This window comes from Pteropus medius, unplaced genomic scaffold (genome assembly GCF_902729225.1).
Source record: "Pteropus medius unplaced genomic scaffold, Ma_sr-lr_union100, whole genome shotgun sequence".
Lineage (NCBI taxonomy): Eukaryota > Metazoa > Chordata > Mammalia > Chiroptera > Pteropodidae > Pteropus > Pteropus medius.
The window spans coordinates 5,968,117-5,985,259 of record NW_024340700.1 but is presented as its reverse complement, the minus strand read 5'-3'; the positions used below and the strand labels follow the sequence as shown (position 1 = coordinate 5,985,259).

At 57.9% G+C, this 17,143-nt stretch overlaps 1 long non-coding RNA gene across 2 annotated transcripts; it reads right to left on the bottom strand.

Annotated features, from left to right (window-relative positions):
* Positions 1-301: 301 nt before the first annotated feature.
* LOC120617735 (uncharacterized) lies at positions 302-3,022 on the bottom strand. 2 transcript variants are annotated; one of them, XR_005657026.1, is made up of 3 exons: positions 2,495-3,022; positions 716-913; positions 302-371 (listed from the first exon to the last, which is right to left on the bottom strand). It is a non-coding gene; the product is annotated as an uncharacterized LOC120617735 (long non-coding RNA). The 2 variants fall into 2 exon arrangements; XR_005657025.1 differs by having other exon boundaries at positions 319-371; positions 706-913.
* Between the last annotated feature and the right edge of the window lie 14,121 nt (positions 3,023-17,143).

Genomic DNA, 17,143 nt, shown 5'->3' with positions numbered 1-17,143 from the left:
GAGGGGGGTGCACGCATGTTATTTTGTGGGTAGAGGTGGAGGGGCATCCCTTATGAGGAAGAGCTGCCTCTGCAGGACCCCCCCACCCCGCCCCACCTCACTGGGGTGCCGGGCAGACACGCACCCTCTCAGAGCCACCCACCTGCGAGCCCGGCTCCCTCCCCACGCAGATGGCAGCGTTTGGCGGCTTTCACGCTCCAAGAACGTAGCTGTCCTGAAGCTGGGAGTCCGTTTTGTCTGGAGTTCCTGGGGCCATCTGGCGCTTTGGAGAGCCCTGCCCCTGCGGCTGTGACCTGCCCCTGCGGCTGTGACCTGCCCCTGCCGCTGGCCTGCGGGATCCGGGGCGGAGCCTGGTTGACAGTCCGTGAGCCCTGCGGGGACAGAGGGGACATAACTAACTAGTCAGCGCCCGATGAACACCTCCCCTCCCCGCCTCTCTGAGCAAGAGTGATCGCAAAGGCCCCTAAGTCTTCACTGACGGTGACCAACGGCCCCCGGTCAAGTTTCAGGGAGGGCCGTCTGCTCCCTGTGCGGACGCGGGGACACATCCGGGGTGGTTTTGACCGTCGCCGGGGGCGCTGCTATGGGAGGCCCAGGGATGCGGACATCCTGCAGGCCAGGCTGTTCCAGGGAATGGGGGGCGTTCCTGCCGGCAGCGCAGGGGGAGGGGAGGGGTCCCGGTCAGCGGGGGGAGAGCGGACGGACGCCGAGCGACCTGGCAGCCGGCGCTCGGAGGGACGAGGAGGAAGGAGGAGGAGGGATGAGGCGGAGGTGGCATCTCGTGTAAAGAAGACCTGTCTCCCGCTGTGGCGCCGTAAAGCCTGGCCTTGCAGATGCGAGGGCACCTCGAGTCCCCCAGCACAGACCCCCTGGTTCTCCGCCTCGGTCCGTGCAGCCACGCATCGGGAACATTCTGGAAGGAAGCAAGCATTTGCTCCGCGGGTGGAAAGCCAACAGGTGGGTTATTTTAAGTCCCAACTTCAAATACCCGTGCTCGGATCCCCCAAGTGCGCAGCGTGCGTCGGAGCAGACGGCGTGTCGACCGCCGTCCTGTGCTGAAGAACGGCGCGTGCGCGCTTTCCCAAGGGCAGGAAAGAAGGGTCGGCTGCACAGCCCCCCGCTCAGCGGGCCAGCGGCCACTCGCCGAGCCCGCCCTGCGTGGCGGCCCCGTCAGACGCGGCGGCGTGACGCGGAACCGCACAGGGGAGCCGACCAGGCCGTGACGGTGCAGCCTGGCCGTGGGCAGAACGGTGGTCCCCGAGCGGAGCAGCACCGGAGCCCGTGACTGTGCTGCCTCGTGCGGCAAGAGGGACGTGGCAGATGTGATTACGTTAAGGACCGTGAGGTGGAGAGATGATCTCAGTGGCCCCGAGTCACCCCAGGCCCTTGCAGGACAGAGTGGGAGAAAAAGCAGGTGGTGGGGCCAAGGGCGGGCTTGAGGCGAGGGCGGCTGCCACCCAGGAAATGCAGGTGACTTTGGGAGCTGGGACGAGGCTTCTGCCCCCCCAGGACCGTAGAGCAGACGCTCACGCTGCTCTGAGACGCTTCGTCCCAGGGGAGCAGGACGCTGGGCAGTCGGTGCACGTGAAGCACAGCGACGCTGCGCTCGGTGCGGGAGCCGCCGTCTGCCCCCTGAGGAGGCAGCTTCTGAGCGACGTGGAAATATGACAGGTGTCATTGTCAGGGTTAGCGTGGCACAGCAGCAGTCCACGCGTTTCGCCCTCGGCTGCTTGCTGGAGTCCAATAAAACTCACACGTGTTTCCTTTTTTAATTAAAAAACTTCCTAAACCTCCCCGACGCATGCCCTGAAGACGCTTGCCGAGGTACAGCCAGGCGGCGGGGAGCCCAGGAGACCGGGCGCCGCACGCTTCGCCCACCCGGCCCTCCCGCCAGCCGCCCCCGTGGCCTGTGCCCCAGGTCGGGACACCTCTCCTCGGTCCAGGTGGGCAGGCAGTGGCCGCAGCGGCCACCTCCGAGAGGCCTCGCCCGGGTGTGGCCAGCCTCCTCCCGCACACTCGGGCACACGTGGCTCTTGGGCTCAGCTTGTGACCACGAGCAGAACTTCTCAGCCTCGGTTCCCTCATCTGGACAATGAGAATCAACATTTCACGCGTCGTGGGGTTACTGAGAAGAGGGACTGCACTGGAGTGTAGGGGACGTCGCGTTTCAGGGCTCCGGGGATCCTGAAGTTGACAAAGAGCCCTCGAGCTCCGGGCACTGCCGAAGGCGGCAGCAAGGCGTGACACGCCACATGGGGCTGGTGCGTCTGCCGCCTTCCCTCCCGGAGCCAAGAAAACAGGAACCAGAACCGGATCCCTGCCCAGGCTTCCAGATACCACGTTTTCAGAAGAATTTTCTACCTTGGAGCTAAAAGGAAAACTTGATCATTTCCATTGGATCTGCCCCATGAGAGATCTTATTTGGAGGAAGAAATTAGTGTTAACTTCCTGGGTGCCGTAGAAGACTGAACCGTGCACTTCCAAAATGACCTACCTAACTGGAGACGGGCACTGGGAGCGACTGGCGGCTCGATGCAGAGCTGGAACTTCCTGCCGCGGCTCGTCGCGTTGGGTCGAATGTGCAGTGCGGACGTGCGCTCTGGGAGCCAGATTCACAAGGAACATGGACGGTCCCCAGATGGCTGTTTTCACAGGACCTAGACCCTGCCCTGTTGTTTTAAAGGGTCGTAAAGGTTCACAGCTGTTCTGTCTGGGTCTCCGTGTCGTGAACGGTGAACGCACAGACAGGGGCGCCAAGCCCCGGGTCGTCTGACTCTTCTGCCGGGTTTGCTCTCTGCAGGATTTCATTAACCAGCTGTAGGGACCGCGAACCCGCCCGCTGGAACCAGGCCAGAGGCCCCTCCGCTCCAGGAGCCAGGGTTTGCCGCCCGCCAGGCCAGGGTGTGGTAAATATGCAGGAAGTATTCAAGGCACCCACCCCACTTTTTTTCTCAAGGCCCAGAGGCTAGAAAGAGAGAGCAGAGTCAGAGGGCAGAGGGCGAGCCTGTCACCAAGCCCCGTAGGGACTTAGCTATGCGGCCGGGGGTGATCATCCAGTTCTCTGACGCCCCCCCATCTGCGTGCTGCCTGTCCAGGCAGCCGCCCCCACGCACCGCCGTCAGCTCACCGCCCCCCTCACCCTCCCCGCCCCGGGGAAGGAGCTCACTCTCACCCAGAGGAGCGTGTGGGATGGGTCGGCAGACAGGAGGTGGGGGATTTCAGCAGAAGCTTCTGCAGTACCCCGGGTGGGAAGTGTCTGGCAGAAAGTAGGCTTTGTTCTATTATTTACAGAAAGCAGCAGAAAAAAAGCAGCTTTTGAGGCTGCCTGAAAAGCAGCCTTCCTTCACAGCCACCTCCCCCCTTGGGGACACGCTCAGCCCAACCAGACAGGAGTACTGCTGAGAACGCCGGCTCCCCCAGAGAAAGCCGGCCCCCCCACAGCTGAGAAGGGGACGGCCAGCTCAGGAAGCCTTTGGCCGTCTCCTGTGGGGTCTGGCACAGGCCCGAGTCCCCAGCCCTCGGACCGGGAGGAAGGCAGGACACACCATGGGTTGGTCCACACTGGTGCGGTCACGGACACGCTGCCCAGCCGAGGTCTCAGGGACTCCTCATGTAGACGGTGGCCTGAGAGGGGTGCCATCTGGTCTCCAAGTCTGGGTCTGAGATTCCTGCTTTTGCATTTTGCTGTTCCCTGCCAAGGGTTAAGGCTGGACAGGCCAGCTGTGTTGGAGAAGGAGGCAGCGGCTACAAGTTATAGTTAATTTGTGGTGCGGCTTCCATCCCTCCATTAGAGCAGAATCATGGAAGGTTCTTTGTCCTGAAGCTCGTCTCGGCTGCCAGTGATTCTGTTTGCACAGTGACAGAGCGTAAATACCCAGAGACTTACAGAGCCAGGCTCTGCTCTGGACAGAAACTCTCTCCCCGAAGAAAGCAGTCAAGATGGCCCCAGGAACCAGCATCCTGGAGTTCAGTTGGGGCCTGAGAGGGGACCTCCCTTACCTGGGACCCCTCACCGACGAGACCCTCCTGCACGGCCAAGACGCACCTTTTAGCCAGACGTGTTGGCTCATTAGCTCGTGGACGAAACACTGCATCATTCACCAAAACAGTAAACAGTGCGTTCACTGCAATGCAGTCTGGCTGTCCCTCCCTCCCTCCATCATCCCTCCATCATCCATCCCTCCATCCTTTGGTCGTCCATGTTTTTCTGGAGTATAGCTTTTGGTGCCAAGGTGACACCTGATGTTTTGTAGCCAAGAAGAGTTCTATTCACACAAGGTAAAAATGTGAGAAGTTAAAAAACATCACACAAACTCACAGGTCAGCATGTGATTTGGGTTCACCGTTGTGTTATATTGTAGCTTTGGAAGTCGGTACCCGTTTACAGTCTGCAAAACGCCCTCTGGGCGCAGCCAGTGATCCAGTGTAGAGAGACCCTCACCCCCGCCTCCCCCAGTGATCCGGTGTGAGAGACCCCTCACCCCCGCCTCGGGTGAGGGAGAGACGCCGCTTTCTTCCTGAAGGCGAGGTCGGGCTCGCTCACGCTTCACGGCAGTTACGGCCTCCTCGGCGCCTCGGGCAGCGGTGAAATCTTCATCCGGGAAGAGACCGAAAGCCTGTTCGCGCCTTTCCTCTGGCTCAGGGGCCTGTCTGAGGTCTCTGAAACACGTCGTCTGGAATCTCCTTCAACTTTTTGAAATATGCCAACGTGTCCAGAGCATTTTCCATGGACCAGGCCTTATGTTGGATCCTTGAGTGCGAATGAGAATATCGCCACCGTCTCAGCCCTCGGGGTGTGACAGCTTCATGGAGAGGGAGTGACAGGAACAGGTAGCAGCAGGTACAGTGACAAACGTCACAAGACAGCTGTGAATAGGCTGTGTGTAGGAGCGGACCGCGCAGCAGGGCCCTCCGGGGACCCGCCGTCCAGCAGAGGGCCACAGCGGCGTCCCAGAAGGCAGGTCTGTGGCCAGCAAGGCGCTGGCCGCAAGGCGCAGGGCATGTGATTCCGAAGAAGCTCGTGCCGGCCGCTGTGCCGGGCCCGGTTCCCAGGCATTTGGTGTCACAAGATGGCGTGACACGGTGCTGGACGTCACCGACCCTCACATGCGGTCAGGGCGGAGCCAGTCGTGGCCGCTGTTTGGCACCTGTGTGACGCCTGTTTCTCCGTATGCTCGGCAGCCGAGCTTGGCTGGCGTTGGCCGTGTGTGGTCAGTGCCCACGTGGAATCGGATTAAATCCATAGAACGTCTCCCTCAGTCGGGACATGCCGATTTTTAAACTTTTTAATGATGATAAATGCTACTTTGTTCTGAGTTCCCCGCACACGCCGAGCGGCCAACAGCCCTGGCCGTTCCAGCCACTGCCACCCGCCGTTCCCGTTCATGCTGCCAGAGGAGAGAATCCCACTGACCGGGACGCCCACCCCGGTGTGGTGACACAGGCCTCCCCGGCGTGCGGTGGCCGCGGCGAGGGTGGCCGCGGCGGGGGTGGAGCTGATGTCGGGGCGACAGAAACTCTGCGGCAGGCAAGGGGAGGCCGTCGACAATGACCCGTGCTGGGGGCCAGCCTTACACTCCTTTCGAAGTCCAGGTGGGTCTGAGAAACAATGCACGATGACGTCGAAGGGAGCTGTAATTCCGTGACTACCCCGAGGGCGTAGCAAAAGGGCTACAGCACCCCGTTTTGTTTTGTTTTGCTTTTTTCAGCCAGGGAGGGGTGGTCAGAGGGACAGATAAATTGAAATGGTTTCTGAGTTTGCCTTTGGGTCACGTTTTACTCGTTATCATTATGCCCGGTAGGAGTTACATAGATTCGGGAATGAATGAATGAATGAATGAATGAATGAATGAATGAACGAATGAACGAATGAACGAATGAACAGATGGCTGAATTAATGCATTCCATAGGGGAACGGACCGGCACACCCAGCACACGTCACGCGGGCCAGGGCGTGAGGACATAGCTTTAACAAGCCCACGACCGGCCGGCCTCAGACTCCGAGACCACGTGTGTTTACGGGGCTCTTAGCCGAAAGGCCGAGAAGCCCAGAGGCCGAGCGGGCGGCCCCTGCTCCAGGATCCCGTGGGGCGGTGGCGTCACCTCGGAGCAGGCGCTCGTCTTCGCCTTCACTGTCTGAAACGCGGAGAGAAGCTATTCTGATTTGGGGGTGGGGGAGGCATTTTTCCTGCACCAGTCGTGTCTTACAGTGTAGACCGTGACCGTTGAGCAGCACTGAGGAGTAAATACTGGTGTCGCCTAAGGTCGCAGGCTCCCGAGACCGATGGAGACACGGCACTGAATCCTCACACGAGCAGGTCATGGTTATGCGCGGGCTGGCCGCTCGGTGCCATCGCAGAGAGAGCGCTCGTGGGGGGCGCTGGAAACGAAGCAAGGTGGAAAGAACCCTCAGAGCAGGGGACACCCAGGGCGCAAGGGGACACCCAGGGCGCAAGGGCGCCCTCAGCCGCTGGCCCGCTGTCCTCTGGCCCCGCCCAGGGCAGCGAAAGCCACCTGCGTTCTTGGAAGGGCCTCGCTAATGGGGATTAATCAGACCCGCGGGGAAAAGGAGATACTGTTTTAAAAATGATTTAATTACCAGAAGTATCTACGTGGAAATCAAAGCCTGACAGGCTTCAGCGGCCGTGTGCCGTGTCGTGCTGGTCCATCCAGACCTGGGCCGTCTGCCTTGGGAGAGATGGTCATTGGGGGTTGCAGCACTAATGAAGGGGACCCAGAGGTGCATGACCTGGAAATTGAACATAAAACCTCAAGGAACTGTACTATTGGGTACTATTTTTAACAGCTGTCGTGGATTGAACACGTGCAACGAGCCGGGCATTTTCCTACACATTCGTTCACGCCGTCCTCAGAACGACCTTGCAAAACTAGGATAAAAGTCGCGTGTACGCTAAGCAGTCACCAGATGATGCCTGCACGTGACGGGGTACGACGAAAAGCGCCAGTCCCCCCACCGCCCCGTCCCGTCCCGTCCAGGACCAGCCACCCAGCTCTGAGCCATCGCTACCATTTTCGTGCACCGCCTTCCTGACACACTCGTGCGTGTGCACGTGACAGAAGACTGCGAATTCCGCTGCAGCTTACTTTTTACTTTGCTCTTAACGCACCTTTCCTTTCCCCATGCTGACGCTCGATGCTTTGGCGCAGGTTTGCATCAGCCCACGTGACGCATCGCGGGTTTGTATCATACGTGACGCATCGCGGGTTTGTATCATACGTGACGCATCGCGGGTTTGTATCATACGTGACGCATCGCGGGTTTGTATCATACGTGATGCATCGTGGGTTTGTATCAGCCCACATGATGCATCGCGGGTTTGTATCAGCCCACGTGATGCATCGTCGATGCCGGTGGTTGCACAGGATTCCTCCGTCACTTACTTTATCTGCCCTCCCCAGGGACACTGCTTCATCTTCAGTTGGTGCCAACAGCCTCAGTGAGTAACCTGGCCCGTGCGGGCCTTCCCACACGTGGGGTCCATCTGCAGCACGCTGCTCCTCGAAGCGCGCCCTGCGGCTCTGACCCCCAGAGGCTGCGAGGGGCTTCTCCCTGGAGGGCGACCACGTTTCCTGCACAGCCGTCAGCCAAACACCGTGGCGCACAGGTGGACGCGGGCGCACGTGGGTGGTCCAGGTGCCTTCTGTCAAGCCAGGGATTTGCAAAAGTGTGAAACGATGTCCTCTTTTCAGTAATGCTCTTGAAGATGTAATTTTCGAGTAAAGCTGTGTTATTTATAGCATCATACAATGAGCTTATTCTTTCATGATGTGATAGCTTCTAAATTTCTCGGTTTAAATTTTTAATGCGGTAAATATCAGTAACTTTTGGGATTCTCGGTAACTTTTTGAGTGTAAAGTGGTTTGGAAATCAAGAAGTTAAAGAGTTGCTGCCGTAAGTTATTATTCTAGAAGTGAGGTTGGTGGGTAAAAGGAATGTGCTTTATGTTTTCACGGACACCGCCAGCTTTCCCTTCGAGAGTGAGCTGCGTCCGCTTACATCCCGTGTCAGACCCTCGCGGCCCGACCAGCCCTGCACCTTCAGTCGCCCGATAATCCGATCGCTTGAGAGTGAAATGAGTTCGGCTGTTTTTGGAAACTGTTCTTGCTCCTTCTTTTCAGATAATAAAGGAACAGTCCACATTTACGGGAGGGGTGTGGCGGGGCCCGCGGTAGAGCTCGCTGGTAAGACAGGGTTGGGCCCAGCCTGGTCTTCCTGGCTCGGACGGTGACCCTACGGACGAGGTGCCCCACGCGGCTCAGGAACGCTGGATGCCCAATTCCAAGGCTTTTAAAACACCTCACCGTTTATAGTGCTTCTGTGTCCTGTTCGCTGTCACGCGTAAACGGACGTGTGGTAGCCATCGGCAACTGAATAAGCGAGTTCCCACTGCACGTACAGTTCCAAGAGGTAAGAACTCCTCGTGTGAAGTTGTGTCGGCGGCATTTGTCCTTTTCCGTGGCGACAGATCCTGGGTCGCCTTCGTCGTAGGTCCAGTGGGCGTGGTCCGTCCGTGCGTGACCGTGCTCGCCAGCGATGGCTCTATGCTTGCTTCTCGCTCGCCTGTCAGCTTGGTGGTGCGTTTACTCGTGCATTTGTTTAACTCGGAAAACGTCATTGAGTGAGCGCTGTGGACGGTGCTGCAGTCGAAGTTTTCACGAGTCAGAGCGAGTTCCGGCAGACTGGTTCCCACGAGACACAGACTGGACGATGACATTTCCCTGTAACCGGTGGGTTCTGTGGAATAACTGGTGTGTGACAGATAGTTCCGATGTTTAGTATTGTGGGTCGAACTGTGTCCCCCTAGAAAGCTATGCTGAGGTCCTAACCCTGGTACCGTAACAAGGTGCCTGGAAATGAGGTTTGGGCGGATGTCATCAAATGAAAATGTGCTCATTAGAGTGAGCCCTACTCCATGGGACCGGCATCCTCGTAAGAAGGGGACAGTGCCAGGCGAGGACAGGCCTGCAGGGAGAGGGCCGTGTGACGACAGGGACGAGTGATGCAGGGCAAGTCGGGGACCAGGGAGCGGGGAGGACCGCGGCCACCCACGAGAAGCCGGGAGGGGCCGGGATTCCGCCTCAGCCTCCGTCTCGGGGGACAGCTTCTGCCCACACACGGCGTTCTGAGCGGGGAGGGACACCCTGCCGGCGTCTCGAGCCACCCGGCGTTTGGAGGGCTCCCAGCGGCCGCAGGGAGCTAATGCACAGTTTCGCAGCCAGTCGTGACATAATTGAAACTCCTCTTAACACAACAGCCACGCTCTCCTTGACCTTTCTTGTGATACGTGGGATTTTGGGGGGCGGGGGACAGTGGTGGGTGGAGCTGTAAAGTGCCAGCTGAGGTTTACCCAGTAGAGACACGGATGGCCACTTTCCATCTAATTCATTCATTTACTCATTCACTCATTCATTCTTCCATTCGGTAAACGTCCCGCACCTGTTGGGAAGGATGCCAGGTGCTCTCATTTCTGACTTTGTCACTCCCAGTTCAGCTGGCTTGAACCCAAATTTAACCTAGCACAGGATGCCGGCCCCCCTTTCCAGCACTGTGGCCGTGAGCAAGGAAAACCGGCCATCGGGGGGAAGGAAAGGGCCCCCCAGTAAGCAGCCCCTTCTTGATCCTGCTGGAGCCGCTTTCTGCTGGAGCAGTTTGCATCGCAAAGAGGGTTCGTGTCCCCCTGGTCCAGTGGGAACCGTGCTCTCTCTCACTCTGACTCATCATTCCACAAACATGTACTATACACTAAGTGCCAAACGCTGTGTTTTTTTTTTTGCTTGAAATGCCAAAATTAAGAATAACAATATCTTAGCTAAATGCTTAAAAATCAGTACTGACAGCTCCCCGACTGTAAGAGAAAGGCCCCCGTGTGTCAGGAAATCCAGAGCGTTGGAGGGCAGAGCTTGGGCGGGGTCCATCTGTGCCCCGTCCGTCAGCCTGGGCAGGGGCTTGACACTGGGCTCCTGTGGCCTGGACGGGGAGGACAGACGTGGGCCCAGAGGGAGTGCGGTGACTAGGTGCTTCTGCCCACTACACAGACGTCCGTGTCGGGCCCATGAGATGCGGCCCCCGACGCTCCATCCAAGTGACTTCCAGGGGAAGGGCCCCCGTGCAGAGGCCGGGCCAGGCCGTGGCCGCGGTTCGGGGGAGGAGCGTGACGAAGCCTGGGCCCGGACAGAGTCAGTGCTCGACAGCGAGGACGAGAGCTCACCCTTTGGTTTCTTTGGACTCGAGAGAGCGAGCTTCTTCCCCTGGTTCGGGTTTCATATAAAAGGTGGGACACCCAGTTAAACGTGAGGTTCAGATGCGCAGTGAATGTTTTTAACGTCGGTACCAAATACTGCGGAAGACGTATTTATAGTAAAAACGTGTTTGTTGTTTATCTGAAATTCACACTTCGCCGAGCATCCTGTCTTTATTGTTTACTAAATCTGGCATCCCTACCTCTGCTCTCACATTTATTCTCCGAGTGGAAAATTCAGCACAGACGAGCTCTAGAGAAACAGACAGAAATCGGGGGGAGGGGCGGTGTTGTTTGCGACGATTCACTGTATTGTCTAAGGTTGTGTTTAACTTCTGTGAGCTTCGATTTTTCAATAACTGAACAAAAATGGAGGCAGGAAAACACCTGCCTCTGAGAAACTCCCACATCCATCATGGGGGTGAATGGAAAGCAGCATCAGTCATTCCTGGAGGGCCTGGGGACATTGCATCTGTGATGAACGGTGTTTATGTGGCGGCGATGCCCGTGGAAGCCTGTGCCCCTGGCCGGCAGGCTCGCGGCGTCTACGGCTGTGCGTCTCAGCCCTCGGCAGCCCCGGCACTGTTCCCAGACCCGGTGACTGAGGCCACCCCGGGGACCAGAGTTCAGGCCCTGTCTCTGTTCCCTCCCCTGCCGGGGCCAGGACGGCCTCTGAGCAGCTTCCTGATCGTCCACACGGGCTGCTCGGCTGACGCGTTTGCGGGCACGGCTAAGCTTGGGGGTGGCGCTGCACGGACGGACTCCATGTCGCCCCCTCATCGCCCCCCGCGTGCCTTCAGCGCTGTGTCTTTCTCCGGCCACTGGAGCCAGCGACCCCCATTGCTGCTGTTTTCATTTTCGAGCGTGTGGTGGGGGGGCGGATAAAGTGGGGGTTCTGACGGACAGGTGTTCGGGCTCCTTGTCGTCCGGATTCCTCAGGGGCGTGAGGCCGGGGCGCGTGCCTGTTCGCAGGGCCTCGTTTTAGCGTCCCCTCTCCTGTCTGCCCTCAGCCTTTGCTCAAGCGAAGGCGCCACGCGGCTGGTTTCTGGTTCCCGAGGCTCAGGAAATGCATTTCCTTCCTTTGGGGACGGAGCTGCCTCCTCAGAGCAGGCGATGGCTCCAGGGTCACCCGCCGGCTCAGACGTGGGTCCGAAACAGGCGGCACTGGTCACGGGGCCTACTTTGTGAGGAATTATAGTTAAGATTTTTTTTTAAATGGAGATGTAATGGCGCTTTATCCAGGACCTAAGTTAACCAGCCCTGGCAGCTATTTCTCGAGGACGTTGGTCCGGCTGCTGGGAAACAGGCGACTGAACTCGTCCCTGGTTGTGTTTAAACGGGAGATCGGACCCTGTACGAACCTTGCAAGGCGAAGTCCCGCAAAAAGCCGTAGTGGCGATCGCTGGCGGTGGCCGCGTAATTAACACCGTTTCCTGAGATCGAGAGTTAACAAGTCAACTGTAGAGTAGGAACCATGACTCCTGAAACGCTTCTTAAACTTACAGTTTTTACAGGATGGATTAACTGGGCTCATTCCCCGCCCCACCACCCGCCCCGGCACAACTTTTCAGGACCGTGGCCTGCCGCCTCCCCACAGCTTTCAGAGGCCCGGGCTCTCGTTCAGACGTCTCCGTCCTTGGCCGCAGCCTGTGCCTCACGTGTTTTAATAGTGGCCGTTGCTGTTGTTTTTGTCATTCCGAAGATCAACCCAGAATTCCGGTGACTCCACACCACCTGGAGGCCCTTCCCGACACACGTGGCCTTCCCGGCTACGGGGGCCTCGCCTGGTGTGTACAAGCCCCCCGACTTCCTTCTGTTTCTTTTTGTAAATTGAATAATACTTTGAATGCAAAGCGGGGCCTCACAATAGGAACCTATAATGGAGTCTTTCGGGGGCAAATTTTTTTTTTTTAAATGGGGACCGAGCGGTCGCCGCCTCGTTCCCCTGTGCCGCGCCTGCCCAAGCCCAGTCCTCGTGTTCTCTTCAAACAGGGCGTCAGGGGCGCCTGCGGCCGGCCTCTCGTCCTCTGCTCCGTCGTCAGACGCCACCGTGGTGCGGCCGAGCTCTACAGACACTGCCCCGCGAGCCGTGTCCACGCCGGAAGCTCCAGGTGAGCAAAGCCTGCGTTCGCTTTGGACGCGACGTCTAGTAGGGCGGCCGCTGTCCAGGCGACAGGCATTTCACGCCCGAGACCGGCCGGCCCGCTGCCCCGCCGAACACTCGCCCGTGCCCGTGGCTCCCTCGCGAGGCGCGAGGTCCCTCCTGCGCGCAGGTGTCTTGATGGAGGCGCTTCTCCGGTCCGTCTTTTTCCGCCCCTTGCCCAGCAGTGTCTTTCCGGCCATCGCTCCCTGTTTTCTGTCTGGGTTCCTTGGACCTGCTCGACCCGTCACCTCCGGGGAAGGGAGCCATGTGTTTGCTGACTGACTCATGAGACTGAGCTAATAAAAGGCGGACAGTTCATCCCGACAGAAGCGCGGGAGACACACAGTTCTGAAGACTTTGGAAAAGTGCCTCCCGTTCTCACCCGTCAGCCCTCCAAGGTCAGGCCCAGGCGCCTTCTCTTTGGGCTGAGCGACGTGGCGCAGCAGATAAGCAACGAGCCGCACACCGAGGCGGCTGCTCCCCAGGGCTCCGACGGTCAGGGCTCCAACGCGGAACCCATCGGGGGAGGAGCCGGGGTGTCGCGACCCCTGGACAGCGATGATCGACGTGAGTGGGGCCTGGAGTCACACCCGGGTGGCCTGGAGCAGGGGCCTGGGTCGCATCCACCTGGACAGCCTCAGAGCCTAGGGCCCGGCCGACATTTGCGCTCAACGAATATTTGCTAAACTGAGTCATGTTTCTGAGATGATGACATCGTTTCCAAATGATACAGTCCTATGAGAATGAATTATTATTAGATTCGTGTTAGAGTGTTTAACGAATTCTTACTGCTTGACAACGAGTGATCTCTGGAGCAGTCAGGAGACTGTTTACAAACCACTTCCGGTGGGAGTGGGACTCACTACAGACTCAAACCTGAGATTTTTTATTTTATTTTATTACATGAATTGCCGTGAAATCCAAGTGTTAAGAATTTCAGCAATTGTCTTTAATCCACAATTCTCTTTTTCTCCCCCAACTAATTCCCTTTCAGACCGAAGAAAACTAAATGACACTCATACCTCATTATGGTTCGCCGAACGCATCTGAAAACCTCGGGCCCTCGCCGAGCTTTATTTCAGACAGCCCCCTGCTGTCTTAAACTTCGGTTGTTTTGTTTTAACATTTATCAATTCAGATAATCTTAGATAGATCACTTATGCGACGATCGAAACGTAGATGCGTTTGTTCCGGAAACAAAACCAATGACTGACTCAAAAACAGCGAATTTAGTAATTTTGACTGACACAAACAGAAACAAAAATTACGGGCCACCTTTAATGTGTCTTTACTGCAGCCAAAGTGACCCATGAAACTGTGTGTTCCAGATTTTCCAATCGCGTAGACAGGACACATCTCAAAAAGGGGCTGCTTGTATGTGGACCAGAGTCTCACCTCAAAAAATATGCAGAATCTGTGACGTGATGATCTGGGACAATGCATTAGCAAGGGACAGCTTCACCCACTGGGAGGGGACACTGTGGAAAGGATTCTCAGACGTCACCCCTCTTTGCTGTGGTTTCAGAAAATAATGGACAGTTGTAAGAATTATAGTAATTTGGGGGGCGTGTTTAAGGTAAAGGGAAGTGAATTATCTTTCTAAAAACTGTCACAGTGAATTGGGAAACTTTCCGTCACCATTCTAACAGCTGGTGTTTCCCAGAGCGTCCCTTCGCTGGGCACCACGGTGCCTGGAACAGGACGGCGAATACTGTGGGTCCAAGCGCCTGGAGAAGCCGCGGGGACGAGGCCGGCCGGGGTGCGAAGTGCTGACGTGGGGGGAGGGCCTAGAAGTGATGGGGGACCCGTGCGCTGAGGCCGGACAGCGAGGACGGGCAATCGAACCAGAACACGGGGCTTCCGTGGGAAGTCTCAGGACATAAGGCTGGACATGGTCATTCTCCCCAAACCGACCTAGCGACTGAACGCGGCCCGGCCAGACCGCCAACGGAGAAGGAGTTCCTCGTGGCGCTTTACGAACTCGTCCTTAAAAGGCACATACATCATACATGAAACGTTAAATGCTCAGGAGCCGCCCCGCACGCGGAGCAGGGGGCCGGAGCCGGGACCACGCGTTTGCCGCGAAGCTGCTGTGACTAAGACCGTTGCTGGTGGAGTCGGGAGGCGGAAACTGGCCGGTGGGATGGAATCCGCAGCCAGAAACAGCGTGCGGGACCGAGGTCAGAGGCACGGCAGCAGCATCTCAGCGGGAGGCGGGGGCCCTGCTCTGCCAGAGTCCCGTCATATCTGGGTCTGGAAATGCCTCGAGTCCCTGCGTCACAGGATGCGGGAAGCGCTTCCGCCTGAGGCTTAAATGTCAAAAGCGATGCTTTGAAACCTTTAGCAGAAGCTACAGGGGCACCCCTTTTCCTCGGGGTAAGGAAGGGACTCTTAAGACTCAAAGTGTTAACCACAAAAAATATGCATTCGATTAGAATGAAATGAGAAATCCGGTTCATCATAAGACACGTCAGAAAGAAAGACACAGACTGTAAATGGGAGAGAGATTCTCACTGCGTCCAACCTGAATGAATCAACGTCAAGAATACGCGAAGAACTAGAACTGATTAGAAAAGGACAAACAGCATGGTAGAGGGAAACGAGGGCGAAAATCTTCCCGACGTTTCAGAGGAGGAAATACAGCCCACAAGAAAACCCAGACGTTCCAGAGAACACACAGCCCACGAGAAAACCCAGACGTTCCAGAGGAGAACACACAGCCCACGAGAAAATGGGGAGGCTGCCGGCCTCATTAGCAATCAGAGAAATGCACATCGCGGTTTCTGATGCAGAGGACTGGGGTGCATTTCTAATGAGCCCCTGGGTCCCGGATGCCTGGTGTGGAGATTCAACTTTAATAAGTACTTGCTTAAAAATATCTTTTAAAACATAAAATACAAAAGCAACCAAATCTAAACAAAATATTCCTCCTCAGGCTCACATACACACACACACACACACACGTGCACACACGCACGCACACACGCACACACGCGCCTGCTAGCACTGTAAAGTAAAAGCATCAGAGACCCGTAAATGCGGGGCCCAGGGTGAGGTCACCTGTGTTGGGCTGTCGGGGGTGGAGAGCAGAGGGGCCCACACCTTGACCCCGATGGGAAAAGCTATTTCTGTGGCTGAAGGCCCAAGTGCACGGGGCTTTGTCACACAGCGGCAGCCTGAGCTGACCAAGACGCTCCCATGCTGGCCTTTAGGCTTCGGGCAGCAGCGTCGCAGCCACGCCCCCACCTGTATCCGGGGAAGCGCACTCCTGCTGACATCTCTCAGATGACAGCACAGGTTCAGAGAGACTGTGCCCAAGGTGACACAGCTGATACGCGTCTCGCAGGGGCCTGAGCCGGGTCTGCCCACCCCAGGGCCCAGCTCTCTTCACCCCTGCAGTCTCGGATTGTTTTTCGAGCCCTGGGGGCGGGGCGGGGTGCTGGGAGCAGGGGAAGGAAGAGCCCGCTGAGGTGCAGAGACCCTTCCCGTCAGGCAGGTCTGCCCCCACGCCCGTGGCCACCTCCGGGCTCCACTGTCGTTTCTGGCCGCGGTTTCTGGAGGTTCTGACCAGACCCTCTGGGGCCCAACCCGGAAGTGGCTGCAGGTGGGGTGCGTCCCTGTCCTCCCACGGCTCACCCGGGCAACTTCGGCCCCATCTGGCCCCGGGCCTCCGGGTGGCCGGGGACCAGCCCGCGGTGCGTGGGGTGCCTGGCTGGCGACGGCCTGTGCTGATGGGAACTTCACTCCACGCTGGGGAATGTTCTCTTCTTTCTTCAGGGGGAGTCGATGGCACCCCGTCATTCCTCGTTCACAGCAGAGTTCCCAGACTGCAGGTCCTCGCACCCCAAGGCGGAGCTGACTTTGCTGACGCTCTGCTCTGAACTCCCTTCTTTGCTTTAAACGGAGCCGCCACCTTTGAGGTCACGGCGGGTCGCCCGGAGCCCCCCGCTTCCCCATCGTGGGGGAGACGTCCGTGTGGCTGACAGATGTGGGCCCCGCCTTCCACGCCCGTGTGGAGCATGCGCTCGCTGCGAGGCTTGCTTTCCACTCCAGCTCCACGTACTGCGGCTCAGGCTCTGAATGGGCATAAAAGACCTGCGCTGTTCGCGACCCGCCAACCCCTGCTTTGCAGCAGCCCTGTTCTGGCTCCGAGTCCCTTTTTGTGGACTCGGACTCAGTAACGGAGCCGTTTTGCTCGTGAAATTTTCCCTTTTACTGTAACGCCGGAGACAGCACCCACTCCTCCCCAAGCGGTTGTCTGCAAGATCCCGTGTCCTCAGGGAAGATCATGTGCACAGGAAGGGAGTTTGCCCTTGGCTTTCAACCCTGGGGCTGGGACTGTGCTCCTGGGGCGGGGAGGGGCGGGGTGCGCTCACCTGCCTCTCCCCCGGGGTGCCTCCGGCCTCGCTCTACTGCTCCCCCGAACTTCAGACTCCCCCGCTGGGCTCTGGGGTGGCCAGGCAGGGGGGACACGGCACCAGGTTGCCGGGGTGTTTGCCGGCGACTCCTGTTACCAGGAGCAGGTGGCCGCGTCGGGGGAGCAAAGAGCAGCAGCGGCCAGTGTCTCACCTCCGCTCAGGAGCCACGTCCGGGTTCTGTCCTCCCTCTTACTTGAGCAGCATCCTTTATGCCATGAGGAAACAGCCTTCCCTGCTTGATGAGCAGCAAAATGTCAAAATGGGCATTTTGGCCAGGATTCGGCAGGTGCCACAGTCCAGCGAGGTGAGCAAGCACCAGGCAC